Below are 27,813 nucleotides of genomic sequence, written 5' to 3' on the forward strand. Positions count from 1 at the left end.
TCGGACGATTTTCATCTGGCTTGGCCATGAAATATAAAACTAAAATTGAACTTTCATTCTAGAAAAAATAGTTTTATTTGTTTTTGCTGTCAATATAAGTTATTTAGAGAAATGAAATTGGGATCACTAGAATCACCTAAATGAACTGCAGTCAGTGCATCTCTAATGTGAATGTTTACCTGCTTGGTTACACATGATTAGTGTATTGAGAGCACCCTGAGTGATCTGAAGAGTAGAAAGCAACCAAAGTTCAGTATATTTAGCATTTTAGGACACCCCATAGTTTCCCTGCCACATCATCAGTCACTTTAAAACGTTATGCTGTCCTTTTGAACCCTCATGAGCAAAGTTGGAAGGATCACCATGGGACTGGGTGCAGATATCCTTGGGGGTCCAAGAACATAACTATTGCTTTGGTTGTCGTCTGCTTTTACATGTAGCCCAGATTTATCTTCTCAGATGCTCATTGATCCCTGCCAAACTCACATTCCCATCAGCCTCAGCTGAGCTTCTTGTTTTGTGGTAAAAAGCAAACATTTCTACTTGAACCCCAGACTAGCAAAGCAACAACTTCCTATAAATCAGCTCTATACGATGCAGCATGTAGAAATACATGCAACAGAGGAGTTGTGAACTCCATATCTCAACTTTCTGCACAAACTGGCGCTCTCTTCAAGGATGTTTACCGCTCCTGCGATTTATCTCTGCAGGTGACATGACGGTTCAAACCCTACCTTGCAGGGACTGAAGAGCAAGTTTATTGTCCTATAAAAGCAACCAAAGTTGTTGAACATGGTGCACTTTGTACCTTTTAAACAACACTATGTTAGCAGTGTGGGAGTCGACAGTGTGGGGGTCCCAGGTGTTAGCATTTAGCTCAGAGCACTGCTTTGCACAGCCTCCCCGAGACACTCACATGGCTGTAGGGTCTCACTCTGGTTGTCTGTGTGCTTGTTTTTCTCTGACTCGCTAAGCTGAAAATGGATGGCCTTGTATGAACCCTAAAAATAGAACAGAGTGTGTCTTCAAATTTCTTTGTGTAAGAAGTTTAGAAAAAAACAGGACTGAATCCTCCGTGTTCAGTGTTGAACTGTTTTTACTCTATATTTATGTGTGCAGTTCAGATAAAGGGACAATGGAAATGTCAGCGTGATAGAATCTGAGACCGACGAGCAGTGAAAGTGAAAACGTATCGGTGTGATGAGTGACGTGTTTATTTCCCCGGTGGAGGCTGAAAGCAGATCACTTTGGCAAAGTTATTCCTGAGTTCACACGTCCTTCAGTCTCTGACCTCAGAGAGAGGAGACACAGTTTGACGAGAACGATGCTCCAAAGAGCAGCTGACAGTTTAACCTTCCAGCGTCAAGGGTTTGATGGATGTGATATTTCACCTTGTCATTACATTTGAGGTGTTTTGACGTATTAGGGAATGCATGAATTTCCTCAATATTAACTTTGGTTTATTTTCATCTGTGTCCTGTGTTATTTCAGGACAGTAACTACAGTTTCCAAATATCCTGCTGTGTTGTTTTTATTTACACAAAAGCATTTCATGTTTATGAGATGAGTGAAGTATTTTTGTTGCAGACCACCAACTGCATACAAGCCAAAGAAGGAGTTTGGGGAATTTTCTTGGTCAGGACCTCAAAATGCAAAGGAAAAAAAGGGGGAGGGGAAAGTATTCATTGGTCAAGAGGGGGTAATTGAATACAGCATTGGTCAGGACATAAAGTTATTGTGTGGGTGTGTTTCAAGGCTTGTTCCGAAAAGGCAACTGGACTTCAAGATCAAGCCTTGAATTACCAGAACCTGATGACTGAGAACCCTCACAGACATGTCTGTGTGTGTACTTGTGCTTGTGCTTGTGCTTTGTGTGTGTGTGTGTGTGTGTGTGTGTGTGTGTGTAGCATTCTGCCCAAAAATATTTCAGCATCATACCCTTTATTTTCTGTATTGTTTTGTATTTTTTTTGTATTCTGCATCTGTGCAGATTGATAAAAAAAGAAGCTCTACTGTTTTCATTTACTGTAAATTAAAATGTTCACTACCGACCATCTAAGCTGAGGGACTTTTTTTTCACCTGCACAAATTAATCAATAAAATAACCTGCAGAAATACTTAGGGTCCACATGTTTGTATCTTTATGTAAGAAAAATAAATCCTGATGCAACGCGGAGGGGTTTCATGCATGAGGGCCATTTTCTTTATTAAGTTCACAGTGTAGAAACATGTAAATAGCCTCTATCAACACTTCATTTCTTTTTTTAATGCAACTCATTTACAAGTTAAATAACAGAAACAGAAAAGTGTACTGCTTTAACTCTCTTCAGCTGCCTTCCCAATGACTCCTGAAGGAATTCTGATTTACACAACATTTAACTACAGTTCGAAACTATTTCATTTGCTTTTTCTTGAACTGAGCATCTGCACAGTTTCACAAACCTCAGGGAACATGTTTTAACTGTTTTAAATATAATATAATTTGGTATTAAAATGTATGCTGTTTGCAGAAACAAAAATGCAGTTTTATAATTTTGGAGTATTCCCGCTGTTGGTGTGTGTTTGTTGTTCCAAACCATTTCCACCCATGGGAAATGCCTTATACAGTACAATATGTCAAACTGTTTGTGCGACTGCAGATAAACTGACTTAACAGTTCCCTTTTTGAGTGAAGTGTGTACTGCCTTTACAAAGAGTGTTACCCTGTTTTGTATGCACTGATTAGATATGCGCATTGTTTTAATTCTGATTAGGTATAACATCTTGACCACCAACAGGTGCAGGGAACAGCATTGATTATCTCTCTATAATAGCCCCTGTCAGTGGGTGAGATATGATAGGCAGCGAGTGAAAAGTGTGCGAGCGTAAGGATGGAAGCCAAACTGTGATGGCTCTATGAAAAACGGTCAGAGCATCTGCAAACCTGCAGCTGTTGTGGGGTGTTCCAGGACTGCAGCGGCCAGTATCTACCAAAAGTGGTGCAGAAAGTCTTATTGGCGGCCAAGGCTCATTGATGGTTATTGGATCATCTGAGAAAAGGCTGGCTTGTGTGGTTCAATCCAGTTGAACATTGGTAGGAACATTCAATTTGGGCCCAATGAGAGAAACTAGCCTTCGAAAAGAAGAAAGTATATTGGATGAGTGAGAAACAAGTGGATTATTTTGAGTCAACTTGAAGCACAGAGTGAAGGACACCTGGTAAAGAACTTTATTACGTGATAAAGTACTTTTAGTAGAGTACCATTTAAATAGTCACATGGTTTTTCATTTTCAGTGCAGCTCTCTGAGTTGTTTACAGGCTGAGTGCTGGAGTGGATCTCTGTTTTCTTTCATTTGCAGGACTGCATTAAAATCCCACAATGAGAGTCATTTTGAAAAGTATTGAAGCCTTCGATTGAGGGCAATGAGCCACAGCATTGTGTTGAATAACTGGCATTTTTTCCACATTGTGGTCACAAAATGAGATTCTTCAGCCAAGCATGCAGGAATAGCATACAAAAAAAGCAGATATTGCGCACTGATTGCCCTATTTACATTCAAGCTGGAGAAGCTCTCATTGTGTCGTGGTGGAAGGGAATAGAATCACAATGTGTATTGGAGGGTTTAGAATTGTCAACCTGTTAAATCTGCTTAAGCATGTTTCATTTTTGCCAAGGGCATTAAGAACATCTTTAGACAATAGGCAGAGATGGATATAATGTCTTTTTCCTCAAACAATACCGTGCTGTGTCTCCAAACCACATTTTACTGCAAACAGTAAAAATATGCTCCACAATCTCTTTGCTCGACGCTGGCAGCAGACCACCGTCACTCTGGAGAAACTTGACCCTGAGTTGATCCTAGGAGAGATAGGATATGTAATGTAATTTCAATAAAGTGCACAAAGAACTCTCATGTTTTTCTCTCTTACAATCTGTAAATACTTATCAAAACAAAAACAGCGAAGAGGGTCAATAGAAACAAGACTTAGTGTTCAAATTTTCCCAAAACAGCTCCACAGGACGGCTCCAAGTTTGGGATAGTTGGGTGAAAAGAAGCTAGGCTAGCTAAGTGGTTGTTTAAAAGCCAATATGGAACAATATCATCATATCTATTGAAACCAGATCAGGTAGTGAACTTTCTTTGCCTCCAAAAAGTCTTAACCAGGGGTGGGACAGAATTTCAATATAGCAATATATTCAAGACTTTTATTTGTCACATGATCTTGCAGATGAATGTTAAAATGTAACCATATATCACCGTCCTGGTTTTTGTGATGAAGTTTTAATACCCCAGCACTACGTGTTGGTGTTTTAATTGAAAATATGGCGCTCTGTAACACAAATTTGCGGCATTATAATATTATGGTTAGGGCCATATATAGCCAGCTTTTGGTATCCTACTGTATCACATCATATTGTGTTTAATTGTGCTGTATCATATCATATTGCAATATATTGCATTGTATTGTATCATATTGTATCGAATCGTATCACATGGCATTGCATTGTATTGCATTTTCAATTCCTACCCCTAGCAGGCCTATTCATGAGCAAATAGGCCCAGAGAGAAATCACACACAATCACCATATTATGAGCACCCTGTAGCTCAGATTATTAGATCATACTCTGTTCATTCAGGCAGTCAGCCAATAGAAAAACAGAACGCTCATTTTTATTTTGATGTCAATGATGAGTGATCACATTTACCTCAAGAGAAAACTCCTCACCATGAGCATGGTGTGATGAATTTGTTAATGCTTCCTGACATAGCTGTTGTAAACAGTCATTTACTGTTATACTTTCCCCTCTGCTTATCACTTACACCTGTGAGAATACTCAACACTCAAGAATTTGCAGGTACAGATTTCAGTAACAACTGTGACCATATTACAAAGCACTTCCATGCTCGACCCAAAAATAGGAATGTTATGGAAGTGCATGATGATTTCTATGAAAACTGCATCTAAAATGGTGAAAGTTTTCTTCAAATCAAAAGAAGCTTTCAGTAGGCGTGTCATTTAATTAATCTCAGCTCTTCAGCAGTTAAAAAGAAACATCTTGTAATGTTTACAGACACGCATACCATTCAGTCTCCATAAAAATAAGTTAAAATCTTCAAAGATAATTACTTATTGATGGACGAAAAATGCATTTGTAACTTATTCTGTAAACTTGAAGACAAATGTCACAAAGAGCTAGCAGACTCGTCCTTCCGTTAACTTGTTGTGTGTTTGGTATTATGGACATATTGTATGAATCCATGAAAAATCCTGTGCGTGATTTGAGGGTTGCACAGGCCTGATCGGTGCTGCTGTTGTTGGCGGGCTTATGAGGCACACAGGAGGTTCTTGTTCCTCCAGTTCTGGCCCACACACTGCTTTGCATTAGTTAAAATGAAGCTGTCTGCTTGACCTGTGGACCTCTTCCCTCCTCCTCTCTTTGCCTTCTCTCCAAACACCACCGGAGGGCGGTAACAGGGGACCTCTCTGCCCCGGCTCTGGAGCTTGTTTGACATTTGCATTCATGTTTTTTGAGAGTTCCAGTTTAAAATGCAAATCAGGTGGATCAGAGCATGCATTCTGAACAGACTGGCTCACACAGACACAAGTTTTCAGGGTCACTGCTAGGGCTACAAATTGGAAACTAGGACACCGTGTGAAGGCACTCATTATGTGTGAACACTCAGTGAAGTAAAGGTGAGATCGGTTTTGTCCTTTTCAGAGAGATGACTAAATGGAGCCACATTAGCGGGTCATACAGGCTGGTACTGGTTTCTGCCTGAGCCCAGTGAGTGTACTCAATGAAGCAAAGATTCAAAGACAGGTTTTCTCGAGTTTTGGTCTTCTCTTAGGCTCAGTGTGATATTGAACGTTTCTGACTAGCTGACACACTCAGGTATGACAGAGCTGCTCATCCACATTTTACCCATTTGGGTTCATGTGTCTGCATCTGTCTGGCTCTCATTAGAGAATCAAACAGTGGGATGCTTTATGTTGAGCATGAAACATCTTTCTTGCATTGTTTCTTCCCAGGAAATTCAAATTATAAACAGCCTGACACAGCTCTGACAAATCCAGACATCCTGAGCTTTTAAAGATGGCCTTTACAAGCACGAAATGATCTCCAAGTGTTTATTGGAGATATTTGATTACCACCAGAGCTGCCCTGTCTGAGAAGAGATCACAGTCACAGGAGCGTGAGCAGTCATTAGCTTGTTTCTTTGCACATAACCTAATCTAACTATTCACAAAGAGGTGTGTTCATGGAAATGAAAGTTGAAGGAACATTCAGCCTTCAAAAACAATCTGTCTGGTTTGACAGCAGCTATATATTCTCCTGACTTATTCCCAGGAGCTTTCACGACTTTCAGCTGAACCCAGATACAGACAGACGCCAGGTAAGGTGGAAAGACTGAGCTTTGTTTGAAATGCATGAGTGTTGTGTGGTAGCAGATAGCCGTTCTGGGCTGGAAAGTGACTCAGTAATCCAAAAGGTACATAGAAGGCTTGCAGGTCATTTTGTGAGCTGGCATGGCTGGTTGGTGGCTTGAGGTCACAGAGAAACAAGAACAGGCTTGCAGGGCAGGCAAACAAAGAAAGCACTCTGGACAGGCAGAGGTTTACACTGGAGCTGGATGTGAGGCAGAGCAGCAAGGACTGAATGTTGGTGCATGGTTCTGGGACAGGTGTGTTGATAGCAGAATGAGGGCAGGTTAAAGCAGAGGAGGACAGAGTGAAAGGAGGTAGAGGAGAACAAAAACACCAAGCACTCCACTCCCACTAAAAACCTTGAAAAATCAACAGAAACACACTTTTACAGGCAAACAGATCTCATGAAGGACTGTGACAGCTGCTCCTTTAAAACAGCTGACGGACACTCAGTGATGGTTTAAGGTTTAGTTTGTGTTTCCTGTCATAGTTTAATAAAAAAATTAGTATGCTTCTGAATGTGTTGATGCTCTTAAATTTGATCATTTGTTTACAGTTTACATCGTGACATTACTCATTGCAGAGGAGTAGAGGCAAGAGATACAGGGGTGTGGTTTCCCTCTTTCTCATATCACTTCTAGCTCTCATTTAGCTGTTTTCTTTAATTCTTGATATTAGTGGTGGGCGATATTGAAGACGATGTCATCACAATGACATTTTTCACACCAGTCGATATAGATTATTTCCACGATAAATATTAAATAATTCTTTCATAACATTCTAAAGGCAGATTTTTTTCTCCGGACTGAAAGTTGAAGCAACCAGAAAGTTTGTTAGCTTGTATCTGAGATTTAGTAATCTAGTAGATATCCAAAATATCTCCACTAATGAAGTTTAGTAGCCTTCCTTGTCGAGCATGTTTTCACTCTGCTTTGAGCTGGGAGGTTTTCAGTTTTCTTCAGTGTCGCTGTCGCTCGTTTCAGCTGTGTTTACATTCCGCTCCAAACGTCTTTAAGCCCCGCCTACCTCTTACTCTACGACATGATTGGCTGTTCCATGCCGACTTCGTCTTCTGTTTAATGTTGGGTGGGAACTCGCATTTAAGACACACTAGTGCCCCTCCCTCCCAGTGGTTGGGGGGTGTAATTACAGGTTTGAATATATACATTTTTTATCTTATATTTTTGTATTTATATTGAGAGAAATGCTTTCACGATAATTGTTATCGTTTTATCACCCGGCTCTACTTGAAACTATGATCTAGTGAATATACCTTTGCATCCTTTCAGAATGAAAGCACATTTATTATCAAAACCTGAAATAAAGTAACCCAGACATAAGACAGCATAAAGGCAAAATAAAAGCATCTCAAATGACAGTTTTATGAGACTGTCTTCTCTAAAGCTTGAAAACATGTTGTGTTACTTACACCTTTTGAAATACTTCATGTGAACAAAGCATGCTGCATGGGATCGTGGGTTGATTGTATTGTTACATCTGTAATGTTCTCACTTGTGTCTATCTGTCAATGAAATTATGAACTTAATAAAATGTTGAAGACAACACTGAGCTGAATCAGATCCAGTTTTCGTACAACAGTCCCATGTTGAGCCCGTTTGCACAGTTGACTGAGCGGTGCTGATGCAACGCCATTCGGCTGTATTTAATGTGCCCATCATTTCATGACTTTATTCTCTCTGTATGAATCTATTACCATTTCAAGATGTATTTTACCCTCACACATCATATCATTAGTTCCAGTCTTCAGTCTTACATGAAATCCATGTGAAGATTTATATCAGCTTACTTACACACACTCCAGGACATCCTGAATCCCCCTCTGATTGATCTGTGGAAACCAGATTCTTCATCCAAAGGTTATCTTAAGTGCTTTTCCCCTGATCTATATGTTTGATATTTTCCATAAAGGCCACATAGAGAGGTACTACATGATATCTGATCAGGCTTTGTTGGCTTCTTCTTGTACGTTCACTGTAAATCTGTCAGGTTCCAGTCTGGACTTTGTCTGCAGCTGCTGTTCATTTCTCCACAAGGATGTTTGTATTTGCGTGTTATATACTTAACGTTTGATCTAAATATGTTCTCCTCATGGGGCTAATCTCTGTTTCAGTTTAGCAAAGCTTTCCTTTTTGCATCAAATGAACCCTAAAGCGTCTTAGATCAGATTATTGTGCTGATGAAATATCTATCTGTTTGATCTGATAAAACAGGTGGTTTTATATGTTCTGGATAACTTTGAGTGTTATTGGCCACAGATGAACATTACACCAGGAAATAACAACGTGGAACTCCTGTTTTGCATTTGAATGCATTGCAAGAGATGCATAAATGACTGCCATGTTTTTTATTTACATTTTATTTATGGTTTGTGTTGATTTTGGCATCCCAATGGAACTATAAGCACTCTAATTTATTCTCTGATTTAATCCTGTGCATGTTTAAGTTGCTCCATCTGATGAAAAACCATCTCCTTCTTTTGACAATCAAATGTACCATTCACTTTAAATTCACCTTGAAGGGGAAAATGTAAACACTGTTTCTGCATGTGCTGTAATTCGCTCTGCCTTCCACATACCCTGCAGAAGCAGTTTCAGGCCTTAAACATCATGTTATAGATTAATCTTGTCCCTGGTGGCCTTGTTTGCATTCTTAGGTCATATCGTGGCATCAGTATTGATTTCTTCTGTTTCATAACCAGCGAACAACTCCTCACGGGAGCTTTACGGAGGATTGACTGACATAAAAAGCTCTATTAGTGCAGACAGGGTCAGACAGAAAGTTGCAAATGAGAGAGAAAATACTCACAATTGTATAATTCTGTGTCTGGAAAATGTAGATGATTGTGAAAATGTTTGCTAAGTTCTTTTTTCTTTTTCTGAAATGTGAAGAACCAAAGATACCTGTCATGCCCGTCCTCATTTGCACAAGGACGTCTGGGACTTTAAATGGATGGTAAGCAGCTGTGAGTGTCTGAAGCAGCCTGTTCGTGCTGCAGGAGGTGTTTTGATTAGAAGCAGCTGTTCTCTCTGTGCTGTGCTACCTTTCTGAACATTGTTCAAGGCCTTCACATCGTAACGCTGAGTAACGCAGTAGAATGATAGAGGTTGTAGACCAACTCGCTCTCTGTTATGTTAAACTGCTTCAGGCCTGATGGGTTTGTTGTTTCTTCCAGAGGTCATGAGGTGCTTCAGACATCAATTAGGTATTTCCTGTTCACCAGCCTGACCTGCTGCGACCCCATCTTGTGATGTTTCTCTCTCTCTCTGCCTCACATTTTACCCATGGCTTTATTAGGCAAGCCAAGTGTGTAAGTAAAGCCACTGCAGGATGTGATCCGATTGGCCATATGTTCTGAGATCCAAGTGCAGCCTCTAAAGTTAGTAGTCCTATTTCTGTGGCTGCACTCTCGCCATCAGGATCAATTACTTATGGAAAGAAAGTTCTCAGTAATTGATGTAAGCTGTACGCTGCTTTATGAGTGCGGCCTAATCCTGTTCAGTGATTGATCAGCCCAATGTTTGTGTTGGTCTGCATCCAAAGTTGTATGTGTGTGTCCAAGTCCTTTTTCTGGGTGTGTCATTAAAATGGAGAGCTTGTGGCTACTTGCAAAATAAGAGCCTGCAATGCTGCTGTAGTCTAAATCAATGTTTTTATGACTCTCCATCCTCTACAGAGGAACACACACTTTGTTGTATTTATAGTTAAATGTTTTACCACACACCAAAGATAGACATCATCGCTGTGTGATCATTCTACAAGTTGCATGTATGCCTGTTATGCATGACATCATATACCCCCACAGTAGCTCTACATGTGATCATATCCTACAATCTGATCAGTGTGCCTGCCAGGGAGGATATAAATAGAGCTTTATCTCTCCTGATTCAGTCTTCCTGTTTTGGAGCGTGGTCTCCTCCAGAGGCTGCAGAGCTGTCTGCCTCAGTCTGGTCGCACTGCAGTGCTTTCTCAGGGTTAAATTTCAGTCCTAATAAGCTCAGATTTGCAGGCAGGCCGGAAGGCACACAGGGATATAGGCAGGCTTGGATGCAGAGAGTCTGCTAGGTGGAGGAAAAATAAAATCAGAGGGAGGGAAAGAAAACAAGGCAGGCATGCAGATGGCTCCCAAACAGATCTGTTGTGACCACATCACACACTGAAAGGCCTGGAGCACTTGACTCTAATTGTCCTCAGCTCAATGGAGGAGAGGGGTATGAGGTTAAAGGAGATGTCATTCTGGGATTACCATTTTCTGGTAGTTATCAGCTATAATGATTCTAAAAATCAGGATTCAAGTCAGACTCAAGTCCCTGTCCCTGAATAATAAATGATAAATATGATGCTCTAATAGTACAGGGATTCTCAGGTAGAGATCATTTTATTACTGAACACAACACCTCTCTGTCCCTTAAGATCCAGGAAGTGAAGCAGCTTGAGTGTGAAGTAGAGATACTAAACCAGAGAGGAGGAGAGATTTGTGCGATCATTAGAGTTCCTGAGTTCCAGAGTTTCACAGTTTGATTGAAAGCTGAGAAAAGCTGAGTGCAAGCAGAGGCTCCATCTGTGAGAGGGCAGGGTTTTAAAGGATAGCATGAATATGAACATGAAATCAATGGGCCCTGCTGAGACAATCCATAGTGAGTGGTTTTAAGAACATTGGCAAATGTGATCACCTTTACTCATTAAACAGTGTTCAAATCAGGAAGAAAAGTAGCCTGGCTCACACTGGAAGATTTTTTTAAATCTTAACTCATCATTAAATGTGAAAGAGCCCACACATGACGACAATGACATATGTAACACTTTCTTTTAATAGTTTGTGGTGTGCATCAAGGTCACTAACACGGCACACCACACTCTTAAAGATTCTCTTCACCAGTAACCAGAGTCCACGCCCTCAAAACTGAAAATCTCATAAAATCTCTTGCAGTCAAACAGGACTTCAGAATAAACAAAAAGGGCAGACTACAGGAGCTAACCGTTGTTTGGAATTTCTGTTTAACTCTCTTCCTTGCCAGTTTGATTGTATTATGTTTTATCAACAAGTTTGTCCTCCATTTCTGAAGGCCATCTAACTTCAAGCGTCACATTGACTATTGCTGCATGGCTGTGTTTTTCATCCTCAGTCAGCTTGCTTTCTGATTGGCTTTGGTTCTGCTCCATGTGACAATTCACAGAATGTATGCTTGGCCGTCCTCAGAGTTAACCTCCACACTACAGGATATCTGAACGTAAATACTGAACATGTTTAATATTTAGAATTTCAAGTCAGGGTGGCCCCAATCATCTTGGAGCAGATTAGGGGAAAGAAAGTCACTCTGAACTCTTAACCTCACACCACAGGATAATCTGACATCAATCAACCAACCAATCTTCATTTGTATAGTGCCAAATCACAACAAACGTTATCTCAAGACACTCTTACAAACAGAGATCTAGACCGTACTCTATATTATATTATTAACAAAGACCCAACCCCAAGACAGTATCAGACTCAGTCTTAACTCATCTTAATCCAGTCCTGAAGACTGTTAGACAGACATCTGCCTCGACAGAGATGGGATTGGAAAAAGGGATAGAGGAGAATAAGAGCGAGGGAGAGCTTAAGTCACTAAGAGTGTAGATCAAGTTGATTTACTACAGGTTTGATTTTTGGTGTAACATGAATCATACTACTCAGAGTGCAATATCCTATTTTTTTCTTCTTCTCAGATTTTTTGGGGCATTTCATAATTTTTTTTCTAATGACCAGCTCGGGGAGGTTCATGTCACATCTCTATTTCCTTGTTTGATGTTGGACCTGAAAACGATGTCTGCAATGGTCAGATACTTACAGTGGTACCTGCTCTGTTCTGTGCCGACATGAAGTAGATTAGGTCATAATCTTAAACTAAAAGAACATGCTCATCAATAAAGACACAGAACAAAATATCATATGTTTGCTCTATTGTTTCTCACAGAGTTTAACAGAAAAGGAAATTAAGAAGTAGTGAATGTTGTAATGACACAAAAACCATCGTCATCCTGTTAAATTTGCAGGATTTTGTTCCTCTCGTGCACTTGGGAGTTTTTTTTCCATAGAAATACAGAAAAAGATATAATTTCCAGGCTGCACACTTCTCAGTTCCTCATGAAGCTTATTGTTGTGAAATCATATTTGCAGATTCCAGTGTCACAGAGAAATTGAAAAATAAAAGATTGATGGGCAAGGCCTAAAAAGGAGGGGGCCCCTGGGATATAAAGCGGGGGAGAAGAGGGAGGGGAGGAGGGAGAGGCAGGACTAAGAATATACCGAAGGAGCTTCTCACGCTCCTGCCTTTATCACAAGCAGCTGAAACCTCCAGTGACTCCACCACAGACCTGCATACTGTAACATTTACAATGAGAGCTACAGGATATCCAACCTGACGTTCTGGAAGTATCGGGCGTCGGTCTGAAGCTTCCCTTTGTTACACCGCTCTGTGAAATATTCAGGAACAATTAGAAAAAGGTTGAACTAAATGTCAGACGTTGATACTCAGTTAGCTGTGGCAGCGTGATATGTGATGTGAGATGACCTTCAGTGATCCTTGAGATGTTCTGTGGCTCAGCAGAGACGACCACACTTGTTCTTAACACATTGAAGCCAATCTTAAATCAAGTGAATGCTAACACAGCCACAGCAGGTTTTCTCCCTTTTCTTGTCATTGTCTGCAGAAGCTGCTCCAAATGTTTGACTTCAGACGTGTTTTCCTCAGTGTGAGATATCCATGATTGTGAGTTAATTCACCAAGAGAAGTGGTTATGAAAGAGAATATATCCAGTCATGTTTCATTAACTTGTGCTCTTATTCAGATCTTGAATCCATTTCTCATTGCCGCCCCCGATGAATCAGCTGACAGATTCTAGATTAGAGGCTTTCCTCAGAGGTCTTGCTAAGTGCTGGCTCCAAAAACAAAAGCAGTGGTGTGTCATTTCCTCCTTGTTCTTAAGCATAATAATTGTTTTTTTTAAAGATGCATTTGGAAGATTGTAAATGGAGAAGGAAAATATCCCTTCCTGGCCTCTTTACTTTTTGACTTCAAGCTTTTAATTTGGAAGCCACATCAGAAATTCAAACTAACAGTGTTGATTTTACATTTTGGCCTCAGCGGTGGAGAAACAGAGTAAATAAATGTTTCCAGCCAACATTTGCTCCGTGCTTCATTTGTTCCCTTACTTTTCCTCCGTACTGTAACGCCCCCTCTCCTTCCTCTCCTTCCTCTTCTATATTCTATTTCTGACCTTTCGTAATTCTTTCCAGTCATCTGCCTCTCAGCAGAACCAGACAGCAAAAAGTGAAGTGGTGCACCTTCCCTGGCTTTGTGGTGACATGGACAGAAATTCAATGAGGGGAAAGCTGCAGGTTGTATAGACACGCTCTGCAGCTTCAGAGGCCACTGACTCTGCTTTTGAACCAGCTGACACTGAGAGGTGGAGAGTCTCACCATAAAGCAGACCGAGTGGCTGTGTGTCCCAGCAGACAGCAGCCTCTGGTCTGTGGTTAAATACAAGTTCACAGGACTTGTAGTGGTCTGGACTGTACCGCCAACCTGTAGTTTCCACACAGACTCTGATTCATAAACACAGTATCCTCCCCTGCTCATTACAGCTCTCTTAATGCATGAAAAACTCTGTGATTTACTCTTCTCAGTGTTCTTAAATTAGCTGTCTGTGACTGTGATCTGATCTCATGACTGGTGGTTCTGCTCATAGTGGTCAGAAATAGTTTGGGCTGAAATCTGACATTTGAAACGACAGAGATTTGTCCAGATGTTGGCCCTGCCTCATGAGGAAGCCGGCTGTGCGCTGTAATGGGTTTTGTGTGCGTTTTGTTTTTATTAATAGTCATGTTTTAATGGGAATGAAAACTCACACATGCTCACAGTTACCCAGTCAACTTCTGACTAATGTCTTTTGACAGGTTACATATTAATTCAAGCTTTTATTTAAGCCTTGAAGATCCTTGAGTTATCCTCGGTTACAGTGATGTCACGGTCCAGACAAAGCACACTTACCACAAACAACAAAACGACATGTTGATTACACACTGAGGGGGAGCAGTTTGACTTTACAGACATCACATTACTCATTTTTTCTAAAGGAATACGAGTCCATCCTGAGAATCTTTCACATATAATTCCACATTTGGAGCAGAAAAGCGTATAAATCTGCAGAATCTGTTGGCGGCCCAGGTTTCGGTATCACAATAATTTTTGGCTGCAAGAGGAAAAACTGTTTATGTGGAGACCAGAAAAAGCAAACTGTAATCCCAGAACCTATCAGCACTGATTTCAGCTTTATTTATTCTCTATAAACACACATCTGAAATGAAATACAGCTCAAACCTACAATCTCATTACACGTCTTTCAGCTTTATCTTCATCCTTGCTTCTCTTTTTCTAACGTTGAGGTCAGATTACACGATCATTTTGTTTGGTGGTCACAGTGTCAGATTAGGCAATCATAGAGCTGCAAATTCTGACCGACCGACTACACAGAAATGGCAGACGACACAGTGGTGCCCAACCAATCACCACAACAGCGTTGGAATCCTAACAGCAACTACTCAACGGGTTGCTGAAGTGCATCTGCTAATTCTCGCCATCATTTCTCTTTGTTCAGTCTGTAATGGTCATCCCTATCACACTGTTAAAACGAAAAAGCTGTGAAAACTCAAAATTTCAAGGCAACTGTCTGCACTAGATTTTTGAGTTTTGAGGCTAATTAGAAATCTTACATTTTAGCCAACTGATTAGCTTTTGTTGAGATAATTTATCACTCATATGTAGTGTAACTTGAAGTTTTGAGTTCTACATACTAAGAAGTGAAAGTTGTGCCAACTTATTATTTTTTGTTCTTTTGTTACTGCACGTTACTGCACCGTTTCACACTTGCAAGGTAGCTAGCTAATGTTCAAGGCGGCTAACTATTGGTTATGACCGTGCCTTATGAAACTAACTAACTAAACAAATTAAAGTTACATTAATCGGTAATCAATGCACCATCAATTGACCAACTGTAAAGCTAGAGTTTCAATACAATAGTCAAACAAGATACTCACCTTCAGGGCGATAAAATCCACACAGGACAGGACAGATGGCGCGACATGTGGGAAATTGAAAGTGTGGAAGACCCCTGTAGATTTGAGTTGGAGACCCCGTTCTTTGAAGCATACTCAAATAATTTAGCCGAGCCTCAAACCCATAATTTCCATTTCTGCCATCCTAACTTATGAAATGAGACCAACTTTACACAACAAACTTAATACAGGTAGTTGAGATATCTACTCTGATGTAGTTTGCAACAAAATGAAACATTTTCTGCTTACTTAACCAAAAAATCATTTGCAGGCCAACAATTTTAAGTTTTCATTCTTACAGTGTACGACACATCCTAAAGGCAGGGATGTTGTTGCCAGCCCAGAACTTGACAGACTTTTCCTCTGTCGCATAGTTTCATCTCACAACATCATCTTCATCATTCCTCCTTAACCTCTCCGTTTTGTTTGTTTCTGCTGGTGACTTTTGCTTGTTTTGAGCACCTTTCACTCTCATTGGTAAACCTTACTGATGTGATGGAACTTATCTTTGAAGTCAGAGAAAAAAATCAAACATGCTAGACTGTCTGTCAGGAGGTTTCGAAGCGTAATAGATGTGGCCTTGATTGTTGTTTCCTATGACTCAACTTGAAATTGAATAAAATTATCTCTTTTGAGGGCCAACGGGTCTTGAAACCTTGCATCCACCGGATCAGGCTATAATCATTGTTATTACGTTTAGTCTGACCTCAGTATTACTCTGACTCTAGACAAAGTCAGTGAACACAAAAAGTTGTCTGTTCCTCCCAGAGTCTGTAACGCCATTAGTCAATCGCTGTTGGGTTCAGAGACCTAGCTCTGACAGATATATTTATATTAAATTATATATATTTATATTTGTTGTGATTAAAAATTTGGTTCCATTATTATTTATTTATTCATTAAATTCTGGGCAAACCTTGAGGTCGCTCCTCTTTTAATTCTGTTTTATTTCTGCATTGTTGTATATTTTACTGTTGAACTTTTAAGTTTCATGATGAACTTTGTCAGGCTTGTTTGGTAAGTACATGCTCTTAGAAAATGAACTTTATGAATATGATATTATTATCCTCCTCGGATGCTGCTCCCCTCTCATTTACGAGCCCACGTCACTGTGTTTTACAGTCACACAGCTCTGTATTTTACTCTCCAGACTTCTGAACATCTTAACAGCCCTCTTTTTAACTGTGTGCCTGTAAAGTTTGTGATGAGCAGTTGATTTTATCAGGGGAGTCGTTCTCAGTCTGTGTTTTAATCTCTGTTTAACAGCCTGAAGCAAACCAGGGAGCCCACTGCCTCCATTTCTGACCACATCTGAGCAGGTAAGACGTTACACCAAGCTTACACTAGACTGCTGTAATCTGTTTTCACTCTGTTAAACTACAATCAGTCTGACTGGAGGATGTTGGTGAGTACGTTTCCCTTTGGAAAACCTTCCTCAACACCAGTTTTTTATATCAAGAATGGATCACCTTATTAAGTTATTGAACTCATATAAGGAACATGTATTAAGAAATGAATTGGAGTGGGTTGAGTTTCCCATATGTGGTCCCCTGTAGTGGAGCATTGTGGGCTTTCCCATTCTGCCATGGGTTGTTGTAACAGACAATAGACCTTCCAGGAAACTCACTCTGGGGACTAAATTACAGATTGTTCATGGCTGACTTGCTGCTCTGGTATGGGTGTGCTTCCTGCCCGCCTACCTCCAAACTTTGGGTCTGATGGCTGCAGGAAATAGCCCCTTATGCACTCTTTCTCACACACACACACACACACACACACACATGCTCACACACAGGCTCTTTGCCTGAAATACTAGGGACATAACCTACCTGACCTCCTGCACCGCATGTACCAGTAATTGGTTTTAGGCTTAATTTATTTTGGACCATGAGGGCAGCAGACACACATGGGAAAGTGTGTGGTCACTCAGGTCAATACGTTTCAGCAAGAAGTTTGTGCCAGCGGAATATTCCAGATTTTAAGTATGCATTTTTGGAGCCAATTTATTTCATATCTTGGGTCGTAGTGTCAGAGCAGCAGTTCTGAGCTTCCTCTGCTGTTATCATTTTAGGATACTAATGTTTGTGCCATGGTCTCTGAAGTACATGTTTTCGCTTGGGTGAAACTGCAAAGACAGTTTTCAAAAAGCCTTTATTTCACACGTTTAAAGAGACACCTGTTTGACCAATTTTTTTAACATCTTTTTTATATATCTTGCATATCTAATCAAGCTGGCATGCCAAAAGGTGTTTTATCAGTGCAGGTTGAGTGAAAGCCAAGTTGTGCTTGCAGAAACAAATGCTCGGGTGTGTTTGGAGCACACAGGAGCAGCAGTAACAAGAAGTTATTTGATTGATTTCATGTGTCATATTTAATAGAGTTTGCCTTTTATTGCTGAGACAGCCTCAGGTTTAAATATTGAACTGAGACACATTAACCTGCAAGGATCAACAGTGGCAACGTGTTGTTTTGTGTCCTGACTGCAGGAGCTGGGAGACAGTTATCTCTTAAGTATGAATGGGAATCATTATTTGATACGATAAGATGTGATACGTACTACAATACGATATAAGATATGATGTGCTACATGCAATCAACATGCAACAACGCAATATGACACAACACCAGGCGCAATGCCATATGTAATATATGATATGATACAATATGTAGACCATGCTAATGTCATAATACAGCAATTCTGTGATTATCAATTTACTGAAAGACAATCATATAATGATATGTCCCAATATCTGATGAAGTGAAGAACACACAATGTCCCTTAAAGGCAAAGTTCAGGATTCATGTTTTTATTCACTACCTTTGGTTTCACTAAGATAAAACAATGAACCTATATTTAATCTGAAATTGTAATTTACAGAGCTGTATTCAACTTTCAAATTAGGGTTCAAAATATTTAATATTCAATTCAAGACCAGACAGAAATAACCTACATGTGTAGATAAACCTGTATACTTTTGATGACTGTTAACCTGCATGACCTGTACAGTCATATTCACTGTGATGTAAAAAACTACAACCAGGTCTTTTTTAGTCAGCCTATTCTTCTGCAGCCTTCAGTAAAACTTCTTCCACATGAGCATCGCTATAAGTCTTGTGCATCAAGCTCATTTTTTGCATGTCAGAATGCATTTCACAAGCATCAATAAAATGAGCAGCAATCTTCACGCAGGACTCTGTGGCTCATAAAGTCCACCCATCATGAAACTCTCTGCAGTCTTAAGTGCATCCTCGACTTTTTCTCTCATTTGGAACAGACTCTTTATTCCTTTATTCCTGCTTTATTTTTTGAATGTTAATATCGATATTGGATGCTGGCATACCAAAGTCGCATCACATGGTTCAAGACAGTGATATATTGGCTTTTGGGGTTTTTTTGCCTCTTTTTCTGCTGACAGCACTCATTTTCTGATTTGGTATAAAGTAAAAAAGGAGATCATTAATAATGTGAGTCAATGGGAAAAAGGACAGGAGACATCATTTAGACTAAAACACCTCCTCAGTGGTGCAGACGACTGAATGAAGCATTACCGTCGCCACTTACGACGTGTTTGTTGTGAGAAACGATGTAGCTGATGTAACTTTTGACTCTGAGTGGCGCCCTCTAGTGGATAGTGGGTAGTGACAGTTACATGTTTAAAACATACCAATACATAAATGGATGATAATGAGCCCTAAGTGTAATAAGCTCAAGGATATCGGCTCTAAACTACACCAGAGATCTCAGTTTCCTTAAAGTCATCCACACAGTCACTGAACATTCAAAAAGTGAACTATAATTTGCCGCAGGTTGGCTGGTTTGCACCGCAATAAATCACACAGGTGCTTCTGTTTTTCTGCTAACTCTGAGCAGATTTACACTTGAAATATGAAAGCTGAAGAGGAAGAATAAATGAGCTGTTAACCTCTTTCATGCTGCCACTCTCGTGCTGAATGAGCTGTGCTTACATGAATAAAGAAGGATCGTGACAATCCATCTTAAACAGGTACAGCCAGGTGCAGCACAGCACAGCACAGCACAGCAGAGAGAGAGAGAGAGAGAGAGAGAGAGAGAGAGAGAGAGAGAGAGAGAGAGAGAGAGAGAGAGAGAGAGAGAGAGAGAGAGAGAGAGAGAGAGAGAGAGAGAGAGAGAGAGAGAGAGAGAGAGAGAGAGAGAGAGAGAGAGAGACATGCTCTTTATTCTGGGTCAGGATGAAGTATCACATGAGAGAGGGGCAGCCTCTGGGGGTCTCCTGCTCCAAAAACTCTGTGTTCCTCAAAAGTTCTGAGCTCGGGTCAAAGTCATTCATTGTGTTCAGCCTCACTTGGTCACTACATGAAGTGGACTTTGCAGTGCTGCAGCGACCTCTAGCAGGCACTGTGAGATCTGCAGACAGATGTCCAGAATCTTTGTTTTATATTTGCATGGTTCTGGATGTGTTGACACGTTTAAGCTGTTTTTAATTCAGGCTCACCCTCCATAATCCACAGTGCAGGAAAAATGCTTCACAGTAAGCTGCAGCTGTGGACTGTGGTTCATTTCTATTTTCATTCAATGGCAGTAACATCTGGCCCAGGGTCGGTGGTGAGTGATAAAGGAGGTGGTCCATGGAGACAGGTTGGTCACGACAAATCTTTTCCAGAGGGAAAAAAGGGAAATGAATATCTGGAAGTTGTCACCATAAATCCCTGTGAGGCAGGTTAGAGGCTCTGCAGAAAGAGGAGGTTTTTATTGTCACGCCTTTTAAGCTTTGCTTTTTGAATTCTGCTCATTTTTTCCTGCCGAGATTTCCACAGGGACAAAATTTAATAGTGTGCACTTTACACTCCTTCACTCTGTGCCTCTTGAATTGCTTCACTTTCTCCATTGTTTTAATAAGGTATGGCTGTGTTAACTTATTCTGCTCTTCAGTTCTTCACTGAAACTACTTTTGACTCTTGTTTGTGTGTGCACAGGTGTTCTCCCATAAACCAGGTGCTACACCTCCTCTCTGGGAGGGCTATCTGATTAGAAATTAATAGGTAATGACTGATTAAATCATTTGTAGAATCTGATGTTACTGATGAGAACCTCATTAAAGGGAACATCCCTTTATGCTGCACAGCTGGTAGAGTCAGATGTTCATTGCTGCATGGTGCTTTACTTCCACTGAAAATGTCAACATCATTCTTTTCCTTCTGCTTCTGTTTCATCTCTACTTTGTCGGCTTTGTCCTTAATTTGCCTCTGAAGTTAAGTTAATAAACTAGCACTTAAAAGAACCAGGGAGAGATGGAAGGGAGAGAGGTCAGCTGAGCAGTGAGGAGAACTCTCAAAGGGGAACTTGCAGGCTATATTTTAGGATATTAATACTTAACCGTCTGAAAATTACTATTGAAAAAGTGAATTCTTGATCTCATGTCTTATGAGACATAAGGGAACAAACTGCTTTGACCACAAAGTAGTCGTTATCATTAGAGCTGCTAAAACTGCTTTTTTTTCTTTTTCAATATTACACCATGTTATGTAGCATAAAACACACAAGGTCTCTGGCTGTGCCTTAGCTCAACACTGGGTACCATGGCATAAACAGTGGGTTGACATTTCACACAGAAGCGCTTATCAAACAATCAGGAAGCTGCCATCACTCTTTCTTTCTTTCTGTCACATTTACTCACCGCTGTGTCATTTTAAAACGTCATATGGATTTACCACTACAGAATGCAATATAAGATACAGCTGAAACAAGCTGATACTTCCTCATTACTAACTGTGATGTAAATGCTCCTACTTCTTACCACTTATCATTTGTCATAGACTTTAATATGTGATAACAAACTTAACAGTTTTGTGATGTGAACATAGCGTTAGAAATCATAATATAATGACGGTCCCTCACGCGTCACTTGCCCCAGGTCCCCTCTGACCTCTGGTTCTCATCGCACCACAGCTCATTTATTCTCCTGTGGTCGTTGTCTCCTAATCCCTGCCTGTTCCTGCTCTCTTTGATTCCTAGCAGGCCTGGAGTTATTATACTGCTGTGCATGGAGAGATTATAAATAACTTTTTCCTCTTCTTAGTTGACAGGTCTGATATTTTGATCTATATTTATCCATTACAATAATTGATGGGGTTCCCTTGTGTTGCATCACATCTAGTCATCGATCTAATGCTGGAATAACAACACTTACAAAAATTACTTATTAAGTCGCTGTGGTGTATTCCTTGGAAATATTTCCTGGCCCATGGCAGTGCAATACGATCACTTATCAGAGCTTGATTTTGACTTCAGTGTTAAATTTGCGGTAATGAGCCAACTGAAAAAACATGACAGCTATTTGCAAATAATTTCAGTTGAAGCTATCACAAAAAAATTGCTAAACAGGGAATCTATATCTATCACTGTGGATAATGTAAATTAATTGCTGAGTGCATTTATTGTTTGTAACGTCTGATTTTCTCAGAGACATCAAATGGAACTGAAACTTGAATTTCTACTTGAACCTCAAATCAAGTTTTTATTTTTCATGCATTCTGTTGTGAAAGACCTCGCTCCCTTCTCATCAGGACCGTCTCGGACCAACTGGACCCAAAATATTTTAAAAGAAGTTTAGTGATTTTTAGAAACCACAGACATTCAAACAGTTGTGTAACTCGACTTCTTTCTTCAGTTAACAGATTTAATGTAACACAATGTCAAACAATTCTCCTCACTCAGTACCTCTTTTGTTCTCTTGATTGGTTTCAATGTGATTGTTATGAAACTTCCAAAAATGCAATTAGAAAAAGAAGAAAACGTACTTTCTATGTAACACCAGTCATAACAAGTCAAAGTGCAGCTTTACTGAATTGTTTCAGAACTGTTCCTCTAAAATACAAGCATCATTAAATCTATGCTGCATCTACGCCCTCGCTATATACAGAAGCCCTACATATGGAGCCTGACGTGCACCCCCTTAAAAATGTAACAATGTGACAAAACGACGTAGGCGGCAATCCCTGTGATTGGTATACTGGGAAGATTTCTCAGCTAATTTTTAATGCATACTCTTCTCTGCATTTACATCATGTCTGGTATCACTGCAGCATTCCCCCATCCTCTGCCTACACTCATCCATCGACCCGATTTCCTGTGCACAAACAAACAGAGGATAAGTGGAACTGGATACTGGTGATACGATTGACATAGAGATGCCAATACTGGTCAGATGGAGTATTGCAGAGCAAAGTGGATAGTCCAGCACACAAGTATGTAGTGCTCTCGACTGCATAGGTCAATACGGCGCAGAGTCAACACAGAAGTGTAAACCAGGCGTTTAACATGTTAAACAGAACTGATAGTGTTCAGGCCTTTCACACAACAGTTTACATTATAAACTGTGATGGCAGATGGGGGAGAGGACAAGGGATGAAGGAAGCTGAGGTTGAAGAGGGAAAAGGGTGCTGTATTTCACTGCCTCAGTAATGCTCTGTCTGTAAAAACATCAAGGCTTTGCTTCAGTGCGCCTCACAGCACGGCTCCTCTGACTGCGTGTTTGATGGCTGTGTTAGCAGACCACAACACAGCACAGCAGCCTCGCTTTGGCAGGTCAAATGGGTTCAAAGAGGATCAGGGTCTTTAATCAAACGCAGTGTTGACATAACTTTACCAAAAGATGCTTTCTTGTTTTGTTGCACAAATGATTCAGCCCTTTGTTTGACTGTCAGACATGATTTCACTCAGACTTTTGATAGCCTCTAAATAAGTGGTGTGTGTCTTGATCTGTCTTGATTCAAAGTTATTGCTGCTGTTGTGATTTTAAATTGCCTTTTTCATTTTTACACCAAAAGCTTACACAATATCAGACATATTCTGGGCTTGTTAAAACTGATATACTGTGTTTTGAATCTGCTTTGTGAATGGAGATGTTACCGTATGAAATGGACCCACTGACGATGTCATAATTTATCTCCCAAGGCTGAGAGTACTGACAATGAGTGAATCTATCCATCTGCCATTTTTCATTATTTCATGACACTTTTCAAAAAGAGCAGGACTCCTTTTCTTGTTGGACATTTATCAACCATGAGCAAGCACAGGAAAAACTCCCTTTTTGACAGAATCCTTGAGTACAATCAGACACATTTTGAACAACAAGCTGCTGAGACTGTGTTGGACTGAGATAGTGGGATAGAGGGAGATGCAGAAAGAGAGACATGGGTGAGCAGCAGCATCAGAACAACTACATTACCTGACTCCGACTTCTGCAGTTCTTGCAGCCTCGTAGCAGTGTAACGTCATGTTCTGGAGGAATAATGGGGCACTGTGAGCTCTTTAAGGAATGATGCTGCCTCACCATTATCTCTGTAGATGAAAAGAAAGATGCTACATTTTTGATTTTATGGGGAGCCAGTGCAAAGAAGCTAACACAGGAGAGATGAGACTTCTCATCAGTGTGCATACTGCAGCATCTTGACCTACCAAAGAGATTTTTTGGGTCAGCTGCATAAAAAGGGAATTGCAGTGATCCAGCCGTGATGTTACAAATGCATGGGCTAGTGTTTCATCCTCATCATCTTGAGATGGGGTGTGCTTGGTTATGTTGATAACGTGCATGCAGGCTGTACCACAGCAATTCAAAAGCCACCACAACCTTTGTGTCCAACTTTTGTAACTTTTTAAAGTCAGTTCAGCATCATACTGAAGTCCTGTGTGGTCTAAATGTATCTACCTGGTTTAGATGCTTTTCTTAACTGTGTGGTGAAGACATCTGGTGGTGTCAGGTACAGAGTGTTCTTGAGGTCCCAAAATCAAGTTCTCTTCCACTTCTGAAAGTGAGAGGAAACTTTTAGTCATGGGAGACTTGAGAAGTGCAACCTAAATAAGAAATGTATTCATGTTAAAGAAAAAAAAAATGTTGACAATGTTAGCAACATTTTTACCTGCAGCTGCCTGTGCTTACCCTTAACTACATTAATCCCTTGGTCGTGTTTATATTCAGTTATTAAATCCCAGTTTGGGTATGATATCAGAGCATTTCCTAACCTAAAGATATCACTTTTCTCTTCAGACGTGGTTTAGCTGTTGTCACTGGAGTCCTCAGCAGAGCAGAGAGCACTGGAGCAGCAGATATACTGCAGAGTACTGTTTCTATCTCACTCATCAGCTTCCATCAGTTCATTTAGAGGCTTGTTTTGCACAGTTTAGAGTATTTCATGCTGTTGCTGCTGCATTGCTCCATATAGAGGATCACGCCCAAAAAGAAATGAAAGTTCAATGCCACCCCTGAGCAATAACAGTATTGTATAATGCAAAAGTTATCTCTGGGCATTGTGTTATTCCAGTTCAGTAGATATTGCCCAGCTCTTCTGTGTACCTCTCATTGGACATTTTATTATATTTGTTTCTGTTTTGTTTCAAGAGCATCAAACATAGTCTTTTGTTTTTTTCACACTTTTACCTTTGTCATGTTTTGACAAACCTCTCCATGGTGTGTCTACATATCTGGTTATAACACATGAAAATGATGTTACATGGAAGTTACAGCTCCATATCTGCGTGTGCCTAATGAGCTCTCAGAATGGACACAGATGAGCAGGTATTAATCTCCCACCACTGCTCAGACTAATTTGGCTCCCATCGAATGACTGATTATCCGTCTCTTGAATCGCCCTTGAAGTGTCCTCTGCTGCTTCGACTCCAATGTGAAGAGTGTTGGTGGTTATGTTTCATAAACCATTTGCAAGATTAGAAACGTACAGCAGGAGCGATAAAAGCAAACTGTATAAGATCTGATGCATCAAAATCGAGTGAGGTTTCTCATTAAATGTATCATGGGCAGTCATGTCCTGCTTGTAGATGAGAGTGACTCCTACATTACATCCTCTGAAACTTTTGAACTTTGTTAGCTTTCATCAGTTCTTTATTTTCTATGAAGATAACTGGGCTGAATGAAGTTTGTTCCTCTCATGAAACTGTCCTTCACTTCTTGTGTACCAAATGTGTCTGTTGCACATTTGAGTTTGGTCTCCTGTGAGGACCTGAATAGTCTCCAAAGCCAGTTAGTTTAGTGGCCAGTGAGGAAATGCTTATAAGCATCTCTCCTCTGCTCTCTCTTTCACTCTCTGTCAGAGCTGCAGAGAGACAAAGATTGATATTCATACTGAGTGTGTAACCAGCCTCTTGTCATTGGCTGCTGTCAGCTGTCAGCTGTTTTAATTTTGACCCAATGGCTCTACTGTCTCATGTCTTGTGTGTTTCAAACTGTTATTAATCAAAGCAACAATTTCTGGTCCCGCATAAAGAAGCCAGTGGGAAAGTTTCAAAAATTGCAGTCCCCCCGCTGTCCATTTGAGGCACTAAAGACACTAACGATTTAGAGCATACCAATACCTGTATTGATTAAAGGCCTGCATCATAACAACAACATGGTGGTTTATTTTTCATATAACACACTGGATCAAATTTCATTAAGCTGAAGGTTTTTGTATAGTCACCTTTAGTGACAGGTGGATACAGCTGGCTTTCTGCTAGCTTACGTTACCTGTTCTGTTTCATTTACCTGCCGCTCGCTCACCGTCGATTCAGGCCAGTAAAAGGTGAAGCACTATGTTACACGAGCTCTTAGCATCTTTGGTCTGATATTAAACAGCTGTAGACGGCCAAAACCAGTATCAGAATCTCACTCAATGGAAACGGGAGGGTTCATTCGCTCATACACCAACTGATTAAACTTTTTTATAAATAACCATGTAAAACTTGTATTAGAATATGTACTCAGCGGTGTGCATCTTTAATACATGTTCTGTTTTGTTGTATATTTGTAGTGTGATTGTAATTCCAGTAGTATTAATCTATCAGTTATCAACAGGCATTGGTGTCTGCAGGAAAAACGGTCCGACTGGGGAGTAAAAGCAGGTGGAACACAGTCCACTAATAACATCCCTGCTGCCATGAGTGGTAATCTGACAATGATATTTTTATCTCTAAAATTCTTTTTAACATCATAAATTGAAACTTGAACGACAAGTCTGCTCGATGCAATACTGCCAGGAGTTTCTCAGAAATGACCTTCATTCAACAAACCACCATTTTAACTGTTTTTCCCCTTGTTCTACAGATGACGTACCTGTTACCGCTTATTAATTGCCTTTTTAAAAATCTGCATCAATGCTGTTAATTCAGCAAATTTAAGACCTGGGCATAAAACACAAGAAGCTCATGACACTGATGCAAGCCAGAGCAAAGCCTAGACTAGAAACAAACAAACAGGTGCTACTCTGGGGGGATGCAATGGACCGAGAAATGGTGGAAACAGAAAGTCTTGGCTGAAAGTGGTTTATTGCTAACTGTTGGCTACATTGGAATTACAAATAACCCTGCATGTGTTCCAAATGGCATGTATTGTTGTCAGGTGATTGGCACTAGGTTCCGAGATTGCCAGCTAATGAACTAGCCCTGTGCAAGGACTGTTAATCTCACCCTTGAATATGGTCACTCCTGGCTCCAGAAATCTAACAGGGCAGCGGCCAAATGTGAAACTTGAGTTTTCATTTCCCCAGTCGAGAAACTAACGAGCTCTGTCACAGAGACTTGGACAATTATTCATACAGTCTATGCATAAAACCAATTAAGGTGGAAAACCTACATTACTGTTGGACACTGAACATGTTAAAGCAGCTGTACAGGCATGCATTTATGTGCTTCTGAATCTTTTGCAATAATACAATCAGTGTGTAATCAAATGATCAATAACACTCAATTGCTGACAAAAGAGAAGGTGCAGCAGTTGCCCCATTGTATGCTGCATGTTGCTGTAAGATTTCACCACCCATTCAAGAAAGGGGAAATGACAACATAATCAGTCTTCTTTAATCAGGCACATGTGAAGTCATTCAGCCTCTTAGAGAGAGAAAGTTACTGCTTTGAATCTTCCCACAAATCACTACAACTCTGCCTGAAATCGACTCTCCTTTTCTAACATAATTATCCCCACATTTTCTGTCAGCTTGGATAGTAATGGGGCTGCGAGCTCAGTCAGACAGTCCTTGAATCAGCGTACTGTGACAACCTTAGTACATTTCGTTTCTGGCAGCCAAGTTGACATGTACCACTCAGAGGACAATCACTGTAAAATGAAGCCATGCTAATATTCAGTGAAAAGTTTCACACTGTGCCCTCTAAATCATGGGTATTGCATTGTTTTCCTCTATATTAATGTAAGACAAATCAGTGCTGAGACATGGCTTAGTATGCATTATGAATTAGTTTAGCCAGAGAAGCAGTGTTAATGTCAAGGAATGAGCAGCAATGATGAACATGTTTCCTTG

General features: G+C 40.3%; 1 protein-coding gene across 3 annotated transcripts in view; it reads left to right on the plus strand.

The window, feature by feature from the left end:
• tspan9a (tetraspanin 9a) overlaps positions 1-27,813 on the plus strand; it is a 239,984-nt gene that overhangs the window by 15,575 nt on the left and 196,596 nt on the right. For all 3 annotated transcript variants that reach the window (XM_034685631.1, XM_034685632.1, XM_034685630.1), the window contains exon 2: positions 16,795-16,847. The gene's annotated coding sequence lies outside the window, so the exon portion shown is untranslated. The remainder of the gene's footprint in view (positions 1-16,794; positions 16,848-27,813) is intronic.

This window comes from Notolabrus celidotus, chromosome 6 (genome assembly GCF_009762535.1).
Source record: "Notolabrus celidotus isolate fNotCel1 chromosome 6, fNotCel1.pri, whole genome shotgun sequence".
In the NCBI taxonomy this organism is placed as follows: Eukaryota; Metazoa; Chordata; class Actinopteri; order Labriformes; family Labridae; genus Notolabrus; species Notolabrus celidotus.